A 19,351-nucleotide genomic window follows, 5' to 3' on the forward strand; every position below is an offset into this window, starting at 1 on the left:
TCTATTTCTTTTTTTAATCTTTTTTTTTTCTGCCTTCCTCCTTAACAAAGTTTCTCTCACAAGGTGAAGAAGTATAACAATTGCTGAACTTACACTACTAATGGATACAACAAAGATTTCAACCCTAATCCACCCAGCTGTACCACGCTCGACGTACGAGCCCTCTGGGCTGCATGCTCAAAATGCTCCTTCGACACCAATTATTTGGCAAACTGTTACAGTTACGAAATAAATGCATATGAACATCTTTGTAGGAAATTTAATTTTTAATTCTGAATGTATACTCCTTTTAAACAGGACTGTCAGGTTATGCATTATATTTTATCAGACAAATCGCGTGCCAAAACAGAAATGTATTTTTTCGTTAGGAAGAAAATACATATGACTTTTTTGTTTTAAATCGAATTATTGAAATCTAACTAGATTTGGTGGACTCCTTTAGTAGGATATTGTATTCACTTTTAAGGGTCCCGGACGCGCAATTTCACCGACTACATTTTTAAACTACCTTCTTCCCTTGATTCGCTAGCAAAATTACATATAGACTATGATAATCTGTAAGAAATAGGCTTTGTAAATGATGTTGAAAGAATTACTGAATTCGGTTAAGTCGTTCTCGGGATTAGCCTCCACAAACAGCTATTTTTTGCTATTTGTTTTACGTCGCACCGACACAGATAGGTCTTATGGCGACGATGTGACAGGAAAGGTCTAGGAAGTGGAAGGAAGCGGCCGTGGCCTTAATTAAGGCACAGCCCCAGCATTTGCCTGGTGTGAAAATGGGAAACGACGGAAAACCATCTTCAGGGCTGCCGACAGTGGGGCTCGAACCCTCCACAAACAAACAAACAAAACTTTACTTCTTCAGATTATTAGTATAGATAAAATATGTTTCAACTTATTCCAGTGATGTCGTCCCATCAGTCCCATTTGCGATCACTCCGGTAGAATAAAAGACCAGTTTTTTTTTTTTTTTTTTTTTTTTTTTTTGGACAGGTCCCATTTGCGATCACTCTTATCAGTGACATACAGTCGGGTTGCTGTGAGGGAATTCCCTGCTGAAGGACTGGTTCAGGAAGACATCCCTCAAATAACTGGCGAAACTACATACTAGGATTTTTACTAATCGTATGTTTAAACTCATTAAATTACTTACTGTATGTACCGTTTGAGACTGATGCGTTAATACCGGGACTGACAGAGAATAAAAAGAGTTACCAGATAGTTGTGGGTGTAAAGGCGATTAAACGAGTTTTAAGAAGTAGGTCAAAAGATGGGCGTATTAAAACCGTTTAATTTTACACTTTTCAATTTCAAAACAAAGGATTTTGCTGTAACACTTTGCTTCTTCGAGAGTGCTACCCTTTTCTTAAGAAATTATAGCTCATTTCAAACTTAGCAGTTAACTAACACTTTCTTATACAGTAGGGGACACTATTAAATTACTGCTTTTCATTTATTATTAGCTATTTGTTTTACGTCGTACCGACACAGAGGTCTTACGGCGACGATGGGACAGGAAAGGCCTGGGAATGGGAAGGAAGCGTCCGTGGCCTTAGTTTAGGTACAGCCCCAGCATGTGCCTGGTGTGAAAATGGGAAACCACGGAAAACCATCTTCAGGACTGCCGACAGTGGGGTCCGAACCCACTATCTCCCGGATGCGAGCTCACAGATGCGCGCTCCTAACCGCACGGCCAACTTGCCTGATAAATTACTGCTTAAATAATGCTCAAACTGTTCAAATATTCATACTGACACGTTAAGTAAACAGCTGCTCAAAACATAATTTGCCTGCTTTCATCTATCTGTAGGTATGTCTACACCTTAGTCTCGTTTGTTGATACCGGGTCGGGGATGAGATGAGATTAATTTATACGGCATGTTTCTACGGCCGGATGCTCTTCCTGACAACTCGGTTGAGGAGCTAATGAATTTGAAATGTGTTATGGTGAATGAAATTGGGTAAGGGGGTGGGAGGACTCAGCTCTGGCCTGTGGATAGGAACTGTCCCGGCATTTTCCTGGAAGTAAAAATATTAAACCACAGAAAACCCTTCTGAGAACAGCCGACGGTGTGGTTTGAACCCACACGTTTCCCGAATGCAGAGCTTGGCTCCATAGCCGTAGCGCGTTAACACGCGCAGCCACTCAGCCTACTTTGACCTATATAAATAGGCCTAAAATGATAATTTTTGTCTGTACGCTCGGATTAGATGTACAAGATGCCAGAACTTAATATTAAGAAAATAGAATAAAATAAGTTGAAGAAATTATAATTCTGTAATGATAGCGCGAAAAGATGAGATTGCATTCGGGAAATAGTGGGTTCGAACCCCATTGCCGGCACCTCTGTAGATGATTTTCCGTGGTTCCCTACTTTCACAACAAGAAAGTGTACCTTAACTAAGGCTACGGCCGCTTCCTTCCCACTCCTAGCCCTTTCCTATCCCATTGTCGCCATAAGACATATCTGTGTCGGTGCAACTTAAAGCCAGCGGTAAAAAGAAAAACACCCATGTCACCATACATCCCTGACTTCCGTAAATTTCTGTAAGAGTACCCATAATATAAAGCACAAGGCTTGCCTCTCTTCGTCTCAATGACCTGCATGTCGTAAGTAAGCACGCAGATAACAACAAAAGCTACATTAACGATGGATGTCTACAGCTGGAATAATTACAGTATGTTAAAAACTGTAGACTAATATTACCTCAAAAAACGTTCAAGAGAAAGGGGACGGGTTGGGAGAATCCATATCACACGGTTGCGTGGAGTACGCCCTAATTAGCAGTCCCCCTTCTGCATGGACGTTGGAAAACCCTGATAGGCTGCTGATAATTTTACAGTGATCGCAAATGGGACACGAACTGGTCTTTCTTCTCATTCTTTTTTTCCACTGTAATGGGAGTGATCGCAAATGGGACAAATTTTGCTGTGTTCGCAAATGGGACTGATCGCAAATAGGACATTTCCGAGGCCACTGGAGCCACCGTGGCTCATTTTCGGGTTTGGCTGGATACCCTTCAGGATGCCAGGTAATAATTCCAACCCGAGTATTTCCTATTCTCGAAATGGACTGCCAGTCCTCACTGTCGCTGGAGCACAAACTCGTCCTCGACGAGTGAAAGCTACTTACTTCACTTACAGATTAAATAACTATCCTTTGTACAATACAACGAGATACAAAATAAAGCATTGCTAAACTATAGCATGTGCTTGAGAGAAGGAGGTACCCAGCAGGGGCCCAATGAAATGTTTCCACTCTTAATTCGCCAATTACTTTGGAAAATGTAGGTTAATATTGTTAGTTGATAGTGACGACACGAGCGCGCACAGGTTTAGTGCTCTGTTTGTAAAACAAAATGGCGTATGCAAGGTTGTCGTTCGAACAACGGAAGGCGATTTTGAAGTTCTACTTTAAGTTTGAAAACATTAGCGAGGTACGGCAACAATGGCAGAACGAGTTTCGAACAGAGCCACCAGCACGTCTAACAATTGTGCGTATTCGGAACAGATTCGAAGTCGACGGTAATGTTATGATGTGCAAAATATGACGTTTCGGGTGACCTGTAACATCTGCGGCTACCTCCAACAGCTGTCACAAAAATTTCACTCTCATCACAAAAGTCGAAGTCTGTGAAACTGATCTGCATTTAGGGTAGTCGACAAGGTAGCAGATTACCTATCTGTTGTTTTCCTAGCCTTTACTTAAATGACTGCTAAGAAATTGGAAATTTATTGAACATCTCCCTTTATAAGTTATTCCAATCCTTAACTCCCCTTTCTACAAATGAATATTTGCCCCAATTTGTTCTCTTGAATTCCAACTTTATCGTCATATTGTGATATTTCCTACTTTTAAAAACACCACTCAAACTTATTCGTCTACCAATGTCATTCCACGCAATCTCTCTACTGACAGCTCAGAACATACCACTTAGTTGAGCAGCTCGTCTCTTTTCTCCCAAGTCTTCCCAGCCCAAACTTGCATCATTTTTGTAACACTACTCTTTTCTCAGAAATCACCCAGAACAAATCGAGCTGCTTTTCTCCGGATTTTTTCCAGTTCTTGAATCAAGTAATCAAGTGTAGTGCGAATTTTGAAGAGTGTAAAGTGGAAGTTGTACATTCCAAAATTGCTGCATGCAGTGAATGAGTACGACCCACATTGACGAACTGGAAGCATGGTGAGCGAGGATGGGTAGCTTTCAGGGAAGATTGCCTGGTCTTACATGGGACAATTCAAGAGGAATAGTACTGTAAACCACCACAACTGCGTGTACTGGACTCCCAAAAATGCGCATGTCCATCTGGACAAAGTCGTCAATTTACCAGGCCTTATGAGCGGTGTGGTCTGTCCTCTCTGAGGTTTATTGGGTCATCCGAGAGCTGTATGAGGGTGAGGGGTTTTATCTGCAACAAGATAGCGCCTCAGCCCAGCTGCCATCTGAATGAAACTCTGCCCGGATGGATTAGTCAGAGAGGTGCCCGTGAATATCCAGTACGGTTCCCAGACCTAACACCTCCCGACTTCTACCAAGGATGTTCTTTACAGGGAGAAGCCACAGGATGCGTTACGAGAACAAAATAATCGAAATAGGCATGTGCAGCTATCACACCGGACACGTTACAGAACGTAGTTCGTGGAGCAGTTCGGCGGCATCGACAGTGCTTCGATGCTGATTGTGGCCACTTCGAACACCTACATTAAGCTGCACTTTTCCCAACAATGAGCATTTTATTTCAATTTGTTCAGAAGTATTCGACGAATAAATAATGATACATTTTATTGGCCGCCCTCTGTGTTTTGGAAGAGAACAGTCTCGTGTAAACTAAGCGTGAGTGCTATCCTGAAATAAAACAGCGTTCTGTACTGTGGATGGATGATTTAAAGATTCACCTCCTGTCGCACAAGTGAGAAAGGTTTATTTTCATTCGAAATAATAATAATAGTCCGCCTCTGTGGCGTAGTGGTTAGTGTGATTAGTTGCCACCCCGGGAGGCCCAGGTCCGATTTCCGACCCTGTCACGAAATTTGAAAATTGGTATGAGGGCTGGAACGGGGTCCACTCAGCCTCGGGAGGTTAAATGAGTAGAAGTGGGTCTGATTCCCACCTCAGCCATCCTCGAAGTGGTTTTCTGTGGTTTACCACTTCTCTTCCAGGCAAATACCGCGATGGTACCTAACTTAAGGACACAGCCGCTTCCTTCCCTCTTTCTTGTCTATCCCTTCCAATCTTCCCATCCCCCGCAAGGCCCCTGTTCAGCATTGTAAGTGAGGCCGCCTGGGCGAGGTACGGCCCTGGTAATTCTCCCCAGTTGTATCCCCGACCCAATGTCTCACGCTCCAGGACACTGCCCTTGAGGCGGTAGAGGTGGGATCCCTCGCTGAGTCCGAGGGAAAAAACCAACCCTGGAGGGTAAACAGATTAAGAAATAATAATAATAATAATAATAATAATAATAATAATAATAATAATAATAATAATAACGTTACATCATTAACAGTTGTTTTAGACTGCAGATCCCTAAAAAGGAGTTATTTTATCCAACAAACAAGTTGCTTTACGTCGCACCGACATAGATAGGTCTTATGGCGACGATGGGACAGGGAGGGCTAGGAGTGGGAAGGAAGCAGCCGTGGCCTTAATTAAAGTACAGCTCTGGCATTTGCCTGATGTGAAAATAGGAAACCACGGGAAACCATTTTCAGGGCTGCCGACAATGGGGTTCGAACACACCATCTTCCGAATACTGGATACTCGCCGCAAATAAGCGACTGCAGCTATCGAGCTCGGTAGTTATTTTATCCGTCAATAAATTTAGAGAGAAAGATCATTGCCGAGTTCTATTTTATCATAAAACATTAACCAGCACAATAACCAGCACCACTACCTCTGAATTCTGTATATAAGCATTCATAAATCATCTTAAATAATCATTTCTACTTCATCTTCTTCCTTTTTTTATTTTTGGGGTCAGCACTTGAAGTGGATTTGGCATAGTCTTACGATAGGATGCCATTCCTGTCATCATTGTGATTAGTGTCACAGGCCATACACCACACACGTATACAAGGCCGATAACCATTCTTGCCCACTCATCCTAATACAAAGCATCGTCAACAAAAACAACGGGAACAAAGTAGCGTTAAAATCACAAGTAAAAGCAAAGCAAAGTCACCTCCGTACAGGCCATGAAGGCCCTTCGAGGAGTGGAAGGTAAAGGCTTCCACCATTGTTAACCTCGGCACGTGATGGGGTAGAGTGGTTAGCTCTACGTCCGGCCGCCTTTGCCCCCAGGAATTAACCTTGTACTCATTTTTGGTGTAGGCTGAGTGAACCTCAAGCTCATATGCACCTCCGGAAGTGGAAATCTCGTTTCTTAAATTTTTCGACTTCCTCACTGGGATTCGAACCCACGTCCTTCCGGGCGAACCGAGCACGCCTTTACCGCCTCGGTCAGGAAGCCCCTCAAAATCACAAGTACGAGTATAAACAACTACACCATATTTTAAACACGATAGATTTTTTTTTTTAAAAAAAGCGCCATTGAAACTCCGTTCGGACTTCTGTCTGTACTGCTGGTGTCATTTCTTCACAGATACGCAGCCCTCTCAAAATCAGTTCTAACCACAAAACATTTGTTCGGTTTACACTAGAAGCTCACAACTACACTTTCACAATGTCATTTTTCCAGGGTTATGTTATCCAAAATCAAATATTAATTAAAGTCCGATTTTTTGTAATTAAATTTCGTCGTTCAGTTTTAGAGGTATTTATGTTCTGTTTAAAATATCTCATAATTTTCTTTATACACTCCTGTATTCCTATACAGTAGTCTAAGAAACAGAAGATGACAAGTAAATTAAAAGAACACAACAACAATGGCATTATCTTCTCGCGTAATTCGGGAATATTTCTAGGTGGATCATCTGTCTTTACGTAGTCGCCTTCGGTTCGGAGGCACTCGAGTTCGATTCCCGGTCGGGTAGGAGATTTTAACCTTAAATGGTTATTTCCCCTTGCTCGGGGACTGGGTGTTTGTACTGTCCCCAACATCCCTGAAACTCACACACAACACTACCCTCTACTACAAAAACACGCATTTCCCATACATGGCGGATGGCGCCCACCCTCGTTTCAGGGTCTGCCTTACAAGGGCTGCACCAGACTAGGAATAGCCACACGAAATTATTTATTATTATTATCATTATTATCATCCGTCTTGAAAATTGATTCTGTCATATGCCCAATATGTAGGCGGCATCTGATGGAGGGGTAAGTTTCTGACGCGACAAAAACGGCACGAATCCCGCACGATTCGGGTAATAATGAAGTCCCTGTAGACTACCTATTCTACTGCTTTTGGATTCTGTGTAGCATCCTCAACGAAATAAAGGCCTAATATTCTATGAGCGGACACGGCGTACGAAATTGTAACCAGCTCACTGTGTAGTGGTTTCTGTGTGACGACATCAGGTCATCTAAGGCTCTATAAGATGGATATGCTTAGCCGCCATTTTGGTTCATACATGCGCAATGGGCCATATGATCAAACTCTAGTTTCTCCTACGAGCGCTCGCTCCGTCACATTGAACGTATTGCTTTAATCACCGCGTGCAGGGACAGAGTAGTGTTATATTTGTGTGGATATTTATTACATAATGGTGGGTTGTTCTGCACCTAATTGTAGTAATGTCTCTACTGCGGGATACTGGTTGTTTAGATTTCCTTCTGGTCTGCATTATGCATCCACTCCCTATGCTGACTTAAACCTGCATCCAGCTCCCACTGACACTTCTACATCCCTTAATTCAGTCACATTGATAATTCAATATTCAGTTCTGGCCCCAAAGTCCGGGAACAGGTGTTCAACATCCAAGCACCACAGTTACAATATTTGTCAAAACTAATTTCATATGACAGAAATAATTTGTTTAACGTTGATGGTAGTACAACAAATGCATTTTTGTAAACCAAGATCTGTGGTAGGCTTATATGCAGAGAGGTACATCACATTTCAGAGTTATTTTTGTTCGATGAATATTTTCCTTGTTATTTCGACAACGTTGAAAATAGCGCCGAATCAATTTTACGCAAGTGTGAAATACCAACTGAGATCATGTGGTATCAAAATCTTCTATCACAATTTATATATCTTCGACACTAACCGATTACTTCGTCAAATTCCACGATTTAAAATTGCCAGTAGCCTATATCAATACCACGGTGTCCCTCATTTCATTAAACGGTACCGCGGCGCATAGCTTACGAACAACCTGTCTACTTATCAATAATATAATAGTAAAACAACGATTTATTAGTAAGCTATTTTTTCTAATATTTCTCCAGTGAGAGTACATCCCTAGTTTGTTTGTTTGTTTGTTTGTTTATTAACAGGCAAATTATCAACGACCTTGTTTTTATAATCACCGTCTCGAGTAAAAATTACACAATAATGTACGAAATACACTAATATTTATGTTGTGTAACCGTTTGAGTAATACTGAGAATGAGTATTTTTACAGTATGTTAGTTTAGCCTTATTTTCTAGCGTCGAGAACAGTAAAAAAGAGGAATATACACTGACTGACAGAGCAAATGCAACACCAAGGAGGAGTGGTTCGAAAGGGATGAAAGTTGGGGAAAAAACAGAGTCGGCACGGAAGAATAATTGATGTCTATTTCAAACCGATATGCAGGTTACACAATGCGCACGGCATCGACTCAGTAGGATGTAGGACCACCGCGAGCGGCGATGCACGCAGAAACACGTCGAGGTACAGAGTCAATAAGAGTGCGGATGGTGTCCTGAGGGATGGTTCTCCATTCTCTGTCAACCATTTGCCACAGTTGGTCGTCCGTACGAGGCTGGGGCAGAGTTTGCAAACGGCGTCCAATGAGATCCCACACGTGTTCGATTGGTGAGAGATCCGGAGAGTACGCTGGCCACGGAAGCATCTGTACACCTCGTAGAGCCTGTTGGGAGATGCGAGCAGTGTGTGGGCGGGCATTATCCTGCTGAAACAGAGCATTGGGCAGCCCCTGAATGTACGGGAGTGCCACCGGCCGCAGCACATGCTGCACGTAGCGGTGGGCATTTAACGTGCCTTGAATACGCACTAGAGGTGACGTTGAATCATACGCGATAGCGCCCCAAACCATGATGCCGCGTTGTCTAGCGGTAGGGCGCTCCACAGTTACTGCCGGATTTGACCTTTCTCCACGCCGACGCCACACTCGTCTGCGGTGACTATCACTGACAGAACAGAAGCGTGACTCATCGGAGAACACGACGTTCCGCCATTCCCTCATCCAAGTCGCTCTAGCCCGGCACCATGCCAGGCGTGCACGTCTATGCTGTGGAGTCAATGGTAGTCTTCTGAGCGGACGCCGGGAGTGCAGGCCTCCTTCAACCAATCGACGGGAAATTGTTCTGGTCGATATTGGAACAGCCAGGGTGTCTTGCACATGCTGAAGAATGGCGGTTGACGTGGCGTGCGGGGCTGCCACCGCTTGGCGGCGGATGCGCCGATCCTCGCGTGCTGACGTCACTCGGGCTGCGCCTGGACCCCTCGCACGTGCCACATGTCCCTGCGCCAACCATCTTCGCCACAGGCGCTGCACCGTGGACACATCCCTATGGTTATCGGCTGCGATTTGACGAAGCGACCAACCTGCCCTTCTCAGCCCGATCACCATACCCCTCGTAAAGTCGTCTGTCTGCTGGAAATGCCTCCGTTGACGGCGGCCTGGCATTCTTAGCTATACACGTGTCCTGTGGCACACGACAACACGTTCTACAATGACTGTCGGCTGAGAAATTACGGTACGAAGTGGGCCATTCGCCAACGCCGTGTCCCATTTATCGTTCGCTACGTGCGCAGCACAGCGGCGCATTTCACATCATGAGCATACCTCAGTGACGTCAGTCTACCCTGCAATTGGCATAAAGTTCTGACCACTCCTTCTTGGTGTTGCATTTGCTCTGTCAGTCAGTGTATAAGGCTGGGGCGGTCAACTGCCTTACCAACGTAGTGCAGGAATGAACCATAATGGCGGGCGAGCATACCTATTCTTTAGAGAGCCCTAAGGTCATCCAAACCCTAAAAAACGAGTTGATTATCGGTTGATGTAGCCGTCAATGTGAATATGGCTTTCATCTGAAAACCATATGTTGATGAAGGAATCTGGAACTTCATACGTCATGGATAACTCTCCGTTCCAATAACGTAATCGGTCTCGTTCATCCCTTTCTGTTAAATGCTGAGCATCTTGAATGCGGCATGTAAATCCACCTAGCTTTTTAAATATCCGCCAAGCATCGCTCAAACCGAATTTCAGCGATGTTCGTCGTAGACTACGCTTTGAGGACTGTAACACCTTTAGGAGAAGTCGTGCAGGATTCTTGTTTGTGAAGACGGTTCTTGGGGGCCCTGTTGTCCCCTTTCGTTGAAATAAGACTAACCCCGTGTAACGGAACTTACCAAAGACAGCTAACATTGTTCTGCTATTTCGTGTCTCATTATTAAATAGCTCCTCGTATTGTTCTTTAACGTGAGTCCGACTCGTTGGCTGAATGGTCAGCGTATTGCCCTTCGGTTCAAAGTGTCCCGATTTCGATTCCCGGCCAGGCCGGGGATTTTAATCGTTTTTGATTAATTTTTCTGACTCTGGGACTGGGTGTTTGTGTCCGTCCCAACACTCTCCTCTTCATATCCAGACAAAATACCACACTACCAACCAGCACAGAAACACGCAATAGTGATTATATCCCTCCATATAGGGTTCTATGACGACGATGGGACAGGAAAGGACTAGGATTGGAAAGGAAGCGCCCGTGGCTTTATTTAAGGTACATCCCCAGTATTTTCCTGGTGCGAAAATGGGAAACGACGTAAAACCATCCTCAGGGTTGCCGATAGTGGGGCTCGAACCCACTATCTCCCGAATACCGGATACTGGCCGCACTTAAGTGATTGCAGCTGTCGAGCTCGGTAATTGCAGAAATCAACACAACACTGAATTCACAATACATCGAACTATTATCGATGGCCGATGGTTACAAATCAAAATCCATTATTTTTTCAGGAGAAGAGTTTAAAGTGTTAGCAGTTTACACCACTGCCTCTCAGAAATACACACATTTTTTAAATGAAAATTGGTGGGCACATAGTTCTTACATCATTTATTATAATCTGGAAAAGAGTTACAACTGTCACTCGGCGGCCGCGGGTTCGATTTCCGGCCGGGCCAGGCGTTTTTAATTGTAAATGATTAATATCCCTGGCCTGGGGACTGAGTGTTTGTGTCGTCCTTTCCTCACATTCAACACTTTACACTTTGGCCAGTTACATAATACACGCGGGTTTCTCACATATGGTGCAAGTAGGTCGACGACCCGAACAAATATAATTTTTTATAATAAAAATCCAACTCAAAATGATCCTTTCGAACTAAGCAATGCTACTACAATAATATCAGAACATTGCAAATCGTTAGAAGTGCTCCCTAACCTAAACATACATATATTACGTCCCACTAACTAATGTTTGACGGTTTTCAGAGACGCCAACGTGCCGGAAGTTTGTCCCGCGGGTGTTCTTTTACTTATATTATACGTATAACGTATATATATATGTTGTTTTATATTTGAGCACCTTCAAATACCACCGGACTGAGCCAGGATCGAACCTGCCATGTTGGGGTCAGAAGGCCAGCGCCCAATCGTCTGAGCCACTCAGCCCGGCTCCGTTCGCAGCCTTCGTTATATAAAACAAATACATACTTCGTTGCTGGGGAAACATAGGTAGCAGTTGAACAATAAATTCAGTGTCGTTTGTTCTGCCGCATTCTGCATATGACAGGGCTGGGAAACTGAACCCAGGTCAACGAAGACGCCTGTTAAGAGTGGTACCCGCTATGCTATGGTGTCAGACAGTATATTGGCTTCATTCTATCTTGTGTTGTACTGTATTATAACGTGAGGTTATCAATTTACTGTTATCAAGTGAATGAATATGTACAGTGAAGGTTCATTCAAATTACGAATATTTGAACTTCAAGTTAAGAAAGTTCAACCGTACTACCCTCGAGTGAAGTGGAGAAATCCAGGAGGAAACTAAACTCAAGATAGCCAGCACAAAGCACTCAACATTGAGTTTGCAAATTCATCATGAAGCGAGATGGTTTATGAAGATGTGTCGGAACTACGTACTGTACACTGATACTGACTGAAGCTTGCTACTGTAAAAATGTGATAAGAGCCCTTGACAACATAGGAAGGTTCCTACGCCCACAGAGATAAGGACGTGCTCTGTATCAGTGATAATTTAAAGGAGATTCAGCTAAAGCCACAAACTTTTATCGCATGGCAGGGACAAAAGTCACATAAATACTAGGGTTCACAGGAAATTACCGACCCAGTTTCAGATCAACGGGCCCGCCGGGCGGCAGTGCAGCAAGAGGTATGCTATACGGTGGTATACGAGTTTGATACATGTTATGTATTCGAAATATTTTACTCCGTGATAGGGATTTGGGACACTGTGGTCATCAACAACGTATACTTAGTGCTTGTGAAGTCTCTATAATAAAATGTATGGATGTGTTATCTGCGCTCAGCACAGTATTTTTAATTTAGGCTACGCTGCAAGTAGACCCTGTAATTTACATTTTAGTAGGTACTATTCCGTTATTCACGTGGATTTCAAGAGAAGGAAATTTTACTGTATATTCACTTGTAGTACTGTATAAAAAAGTGAGATTTTAACCGATTTCTCATTTATAGTGTGTTATCCTTGGCTGATTTTTTTTCCAGTGCCAGCCTCCGAAACTAGTGTTAAACTCATGGCAGAGCAGGGAATCGGACCTTGGCAACCCGGACGTAATGCTATATCGAAGTCCTGTGTAATCCAATTCAGTGTAAATATCGGGTGTGATTTTGCATTTCTAAGCGGATTTTTTAATTGTATAAACATGTCGTCGGATTTGAGGTGTAACAAATATTAAGTTAGTGATCGTTGGTGTTGGTGATTGTGTCTTTTTTTTCTTTACGTCGCACCGACGCAGATAGGTCTTATGGCGACGATGAGATGGGAAAAGTCTAGGAGTGGGAATGAAGCGGCAATGGCCTAAATTAAGGTACAGCCCCAGCATTTGCCTGGTGTGAAAATGGGAAACCACGGAAAAACATCTTCAGGGCTGCCGACATCGGGGCTCGAACCTACTATCTCCCGGATGCAAACTCACAGCTGCGCTGTCCTAACCACACGGCCAACTCGCCCGGTAGTGGTTGTTTTAAGAGGAAGTACAACGCAGGAACCATCCTCTCTTAACATTGATCAGAGAAAAATTGAGAAGATCCGATCCTTCGAAGAACGAGGGCGTCGGTAGGAAAGGGATACCTCAGACTCAGCTAGCGCCAACTCACTCTGCGAAGTTAGAAACCCCTGGAAGTACCCGTTTTATTCTGATTTTGCAACAGGCAGGGGATAACGCGAATGTATTTTCTACCCCGACCCCACAAAGGGGATCAGGTACGGATCCCATGGTCGCCAATCCACGCTCCCAATTTGAGAGCTCCTCTTAGTGGCCTTTTATGACAGGCAGGGGATACCGCAGATGTATTCTGATACTCCCGTCCACAGGAGATAGGGTCTGCCCGGCCGAGGAGGTAAAGACGTGCTTGGTTCACCGGAAAGTACGTGGGATCGATTCCCCATCAGGAAGTCGACAAAATTTAAGGAACGGGGTTTCCACTTCCGGAGGAGCACATGGCCCTGAGGTTCACTCAGCCTACGCCAAAAATGAATACCAGGTTAATTCCTGGGGGCAAAGACGACCGGGCGTAGAGCTAACCGTTCCACCCTACAACGTGCCGAGGTTACGGGTAGAAGCCTTTACCTTCCAGCCCTCCAAGGGCCTTCATGGTCTGTACGGTGATGATTTTGCTTGTTTTTTATTTTTTTATTTTTTTATTTTACTTTTGTACCCACAGGGTATGTAGTCAGGAAACCTATTTTTAGAATCGCCGATCGTCTCACATGTTTATTGATAGTAGTTCCTGGTAGTTGACGTGAAATGAACGCTGAATTAGCAGCATCGGCAACACGTTAAATAATAGGGTTATGACTACAGCTATTTCCCAGCTCCTTATCCCCATTGTGGTCTTCGGTTCGGAGAGTTAAGAGTCCCGGTCTTGTCGTGGATTTTTGCAGTGTCTGGTTAATTCCTCTAGCTTATCTTAATATAATCCTCCTCATATACACACAATACATCACATCATACAAATAGGCTGCGCAATAGTCAAATACATCCCTCCACATAGAGTTGGCGTTAGGCAGGTCATCCGGACTTAACATAATGCGAAAAGGATCACACCCTCGACCCCACAAGCAGATGGCGAAAGGAAGACGAATGATTATATGACGGGAGAAAATAGCGGATGATGATAATATTCTGGACGTCAGAGATAAATTACCGTGACATTTCACTAACTTAACAGGAGAGCAGAAAGAAGCTGCTGAGGAGCACATGTTATTACTAGGGTCCGGATGTTAACGAACTAAAAATTGCCCAAATATGCAGGCAAATATGCTGTTAAAAATAGCTAAACATGATCCAAAAAATGGAAAATATGGTCCATCGAAAGATTTTTGCCATTGGTTATTTTATATTGATTCATTGTACAATGTTATTCCACTACTTTAATTAATACCTTACTAGTTCATTTAGCTTAATTCGACTAGTCTCTATCATGAATTCAAACATGCATACATACATACATCATTATAGACCGTTATGCCCTTAAGCGTTCAGTCTGCAAGCCTCTGTGAATTTACTAAATATTGATTAATAATCATTAAGCTATTATCAGTACCGAAGATAAATTATATATATAAAATAAGAGTTTTATTATTTATTATTTATTATTTATTACAATTTGTTTTACGTCACACCGACACACATAGGTCTTTTGGTGACGATGGGAAGGGAAAGGCGTAGGAGTGGGAAGAAAGCGGCCGTGGCCTTAATTAAGGTCCAGCCCCAGCATTTGCTAGGTGTGAAAATGGGAAACCATGGAAAACCATCTTCAGGGCTGCCGATAGTGGGGTTCGAACCTACTATCTCCCCTAACCGCACGGCCAACTCGCCCGGTTGTCTGTACACGCATCACGAGAAAACGGCTGAAGAGAATTTAATGAAAATCGGTATGTAAAGTCGGGGGATGAGCCACTACACTCTAGGCTATGTCATTTTATTCACGCTGAGTGAAATGGTAGTTTAGGGGAAAGCCTAAAATTTAATTCTCAAATATTTGTATTAGTGGTCCTATCGATAAATACTCCATAACTAAAGTTATATAGAAGTAAATTTCAGATTGGGAAGAAAACTAAATGTGAAGGCCTACAATATCGAAAGCGCATTGATCAACAATGACATTACATTGACCATTGTTTGTTGTGATGTTCTTTGTCTCTTATGCTGCCACTAAACTCCGATAGATGGGATTACTGCTGCGTACTGAGTATAACAGCCTGACTGAATAATGGGAGGAAATGGCTGGGGAGTTAGAAAGCTTTCTTCTTTAGCATGCCATTCCTCTGTTTCATACATTGTCTGATACTGCTGGTATGTAACACTCAGGTTCATCACAGTATTCCAGCTATTTGATCCCTACTCTGACGCAATGACATGGGTTGGGATATAGTACTACATCCGAAATACTTATTTGATTATTGTTTGGTTGAAGGAGCTGTACCAAATGAATGGAGAGTTGCTATAGAAGCCCCTGTGTATAAAGGAAAGGGTGATAGACATAAAGCTGAAAATTACAGGCCAGTCAGTTTGACATACATTGCATGTAAGCTTGGGGAAAGCATTCTTTCTGATTATATTAGACATGTTTGCGAAATTAATAACTGGTTTGACAGAAGGCAGTTTGGGTTTAGAAAAGGTTTTTCGACTGAAGCTCAGCTTGTAGGATTTCAGCAAGATATAGCAGATATCCTGGATTCAGGAGGCCAAGTGGACTGTATTGCGATTGACCTATCTAAGGCATTTGATAGGGTAGATCATGTAAGACTACTGGCAAAAATGAGTGCTATTGGACCAGAAAAAAGAATGACTGAATAGGTGGCTATATTTCTAGAAAATAGAACTCAGAGAATTAGAGTAGGCGAAGCTTTATCTGACCCTGTAATAATTAAGAGGGGAATTCTTCAAGGCAGTATTATTGGACCTTTATGTTTTCTTATATATACCAATGATATGTGTAAAGAAGTGGAATCAGAGATAAGGCTGTTTGCAGATGATGTTATTCTGTACAGAGTAATAAATAAGTTACAAGATTGTGAACGGCTGCAGGGTGACCTCGATAGTGTTGTGAGATGGACGGTGGGCAATGGTATGATGATAAACGGAGTTAAAAGTCAGGTTGTGAGTTTCACAAATAGGAAAAGTCCTCTCAGTTTTAATTACTGCGTTGATGGGGTGAAAGTTCCTTTTGGGGATCAGTGTAAGTACCTAGGTGTTAATATAAGAAAAGACCTTCATTGGGGTAATCACATAAATGAGATTGTAAATAAAGGGTACAGATCTCTGCACATGGTTATGAGGGCGTTTAGGGGTTGTAGTAAGGATATAAAGGAGAGGGCATACAAGTCTCTGGTAAGACCCCAACTAGAGTATGGTTCGAGTGTTTGGGACCCTCGCCAGGATTACTTGATTCAAGAACTGGAAAAAATTCAAAGAAAAGCAGCTCGATTTGTTCTGGGTGATTTCCGACAAAAGAGTAGTGTTACAAAAATGTTGCAAAGTTTGGGCTGGAAAGATTTGGGAGAAAGGAGACGAGCTGCTCGATTAAGTGGTATGCTCCGAGCTGTCAGCGGAGAGATGGCGTGGGAGGACATCAGTAGACGAATAAGTTTGAGTGGCGTTTATAAAAGTAGGAAAGATCACAATATGAAGATAAAGTTGGAATTCAAGAGGACAAATTAGGGCAAATATTCGTTTATAGGAAGGGGAGTCAGGGATTGGAATAACTTACGAAGGGAAATGTTCAATAATTTTCCAATTTCTTTGCGATCATTTAAGAAAAGGCTAGGAAACAACAGACAGGGAATCTGCCACCTAGGCGACTGCCCTAAATGCAGATCAGTAGTGACTGACATCTGCTCTGTTTTGAATGAGCAGTGTGCACACTTAGCAGAAGCTCACTTAGTAGTAGCAGTAGTAGTATGACCTGTTCTAGAATTACAATTTAAGTCTATCCCAATTTTTTGCACCACAATTCACTAAACAACTCAAAATTCAACCCTGAAAAGAACGATTTCTTAAGAAAAGCTTCTTCCTCTTCACTTTTATTAAGTTTTGTTCCAATTTAGCAGTGAAGAGGGGTTTGCATATGAAAGCATTGCTTTTCATCGCGCCATTCCTACTGACGTCATTGTAATGACCTATGTTGATTTCAGTTGGGAAAACCACTAAGACAGTCTTTCTGAGAATGTAAAGAGGCAGGTGGTGAGTGAGTGTCTGCGATTATAATGAAAACTCCTCAACCTGATTGTGACTGATAGTAGACAAGAGGGCCTACCATTACAATGAAAATTCCCTAACCCAGTCTTCATATGAGAAAAGACGTTTGGTGACGTCCCCGTCGCGTTTATTGGGTAAAGTTAAGAGCTAAGCAATTTAATACAATCTTACTCACAACGTGTACACTACCTAACCTAGAATTCTGTATATTATGTAGAATTCCGTAGCGAAGCACATGTACATCAGCTAGTTTTAATTAATATTGCTCTCTTACACAATGGTGACAGAAACCACATCGCTGCTCCTGCAAAACAATGTCAATCGTATTAGTTATCGCTATTAAGAATGCGCCGACAGTCTCTGTGGGCACGAAATATTTAATTTAAGTAAAGTACACACACAAAAATAGACAAAATACATACCTCTTATTGCCCATCCATTTCAGCATATTTTTGTGTCTAGCAGTGCCTCTATGCTTCTTTCTTTCTTTCTTTCTTTCTTTCTTTCTTTCTTTCTTTCTTTCTTTCTTAATCCGTTTACCCTCCAGGGTTGGTTTTTCCCTCGAACTCAGCGAGGGATCCCACCTCTACTACCTCAAGGGCCAGTGTCCTGGAGCGTGAGACTTTGGGTCTGTGGGATACAACTCAGAAGGAGGACCAGTACCTCGCCCAGGTGACCTCATGTTGTACTAAACTGGGGTCTTGTATGCGGGTGGGAAGATTGGAAGGGATAGACAAGGATGAGGGAAAGATTAGGTACTATCCCGACATTTAACTGAAGGAGAAGTGGGAAACCACGGAAAACCACTTCGAGGATGGCTGAGGAGGGAATCAAACCCACCTCTACTCAGTTGACCTCCCGAGGCTGACTGGACCCCGTTCCAGCCCTCGCATCACGTTTCAAATTTCGTGGCAGAGCCGGAAATCGAACTCGGGTCTCAGGGGGTGGCAGCTAATCACACAAACCACTACACCACAGAGGTGGACGTCTCTATTCTGATGGACATTAAATCACTTATAGTACTTACTCCATCTTCGCACTCTTCGCAGAAGAGGATTTTTCCTTCGGTGGAGATGCATTCTTCTCCGAACTCTTTAACGCAATTTCTTAATTTAACACTTTCTTTAGGTATTCCTATGGTACCTCTATCGCGGTTCATGTAAATATACAGCCTTGAAAATTGTCTGTGTTGGCATTTTTAAGAAGGGAAGGGTAATTTAGGCGCTACCTGAAGTGGTCACGATCCACAAGTCCTAAGACAGAAAAGAAGTTAAGCTCTTGCGATATTTCCTTGCTTTTTAAAAAGGGTGACATTCTAGTGGAAATAAAAACTCCAACTGCAAGTCTTACGCTAAAGTAAGTTATTCCAAAAACTAGTGATGTAAACTCAGAGACGAGATTCAATAAGCGTCAACTATTCAGCTTTGAGGCCCAAGCTTCAATTTCATCACAATGCCAGAAACACATTTACAAAAGCAACATCGTACAGTAACTTTTTCCGTGCAAATTAGAACCAAAATATGACCTTAAACATCTAAAATGACCGAAATATGACCAAACCATTAAAAATTGTAAAATATGTATTTATATGCCCTATAAAATAAGGCTAAATATGCTCAGAAACGTCCAGTTCGTGCTTAATTCCAACATAAAGCCAAAACGGAAAACGAGAAAGAAATATGACTTGTGCTAAATGTCCTAACATTAGACCTTTAAGGCAAGTCGAATCGACAGTTCTGCCCATTGAAAACTATCGCAATAGCTACTACGAAAAGGAGTGCGACAGACGACATAAGGTTGAACTGTTGTA

General features: G+C 42.7%; 1 protein-coding gene across 1 annotated transcript in view; it reads left to right on the forward strand.

The window, feature by feature from the left end:
• The first annotated feature begins 12,334 nt into the window (after positions 1-12,334).
• Atpalpha (sodium/potassium-transporting ATPase subunit alpha) overlaps positions 12,335-19,351 on the forward strand; it is a 324,453-nt gene continuing 317,436 nt past the window's right edge. The window contains exon 1 of the mRNA XM_067137567.2: positions 12,335-12,470. The gene's annotated coding sequence lies outside the window, so the exon portion shown is untranslated. The remainder of the gene's footprint in view (positions 12,471-19,351) is intronic.

The sequence above is a fragment of the Anabrus simplex genome, chromosome 1 (genome assembly GCF_040414725.1).
Source record: "Anabrus simplex isolate iqAnaSimp1 chromosome 1, ASM4041472v1, whole genome shotgun sequence".
NCBI lineage: Eukaryota > Metazoa > Arthropoda > Insecta > Orthoptera > Tettigoniidae > Anabrus > Anabrus simplex.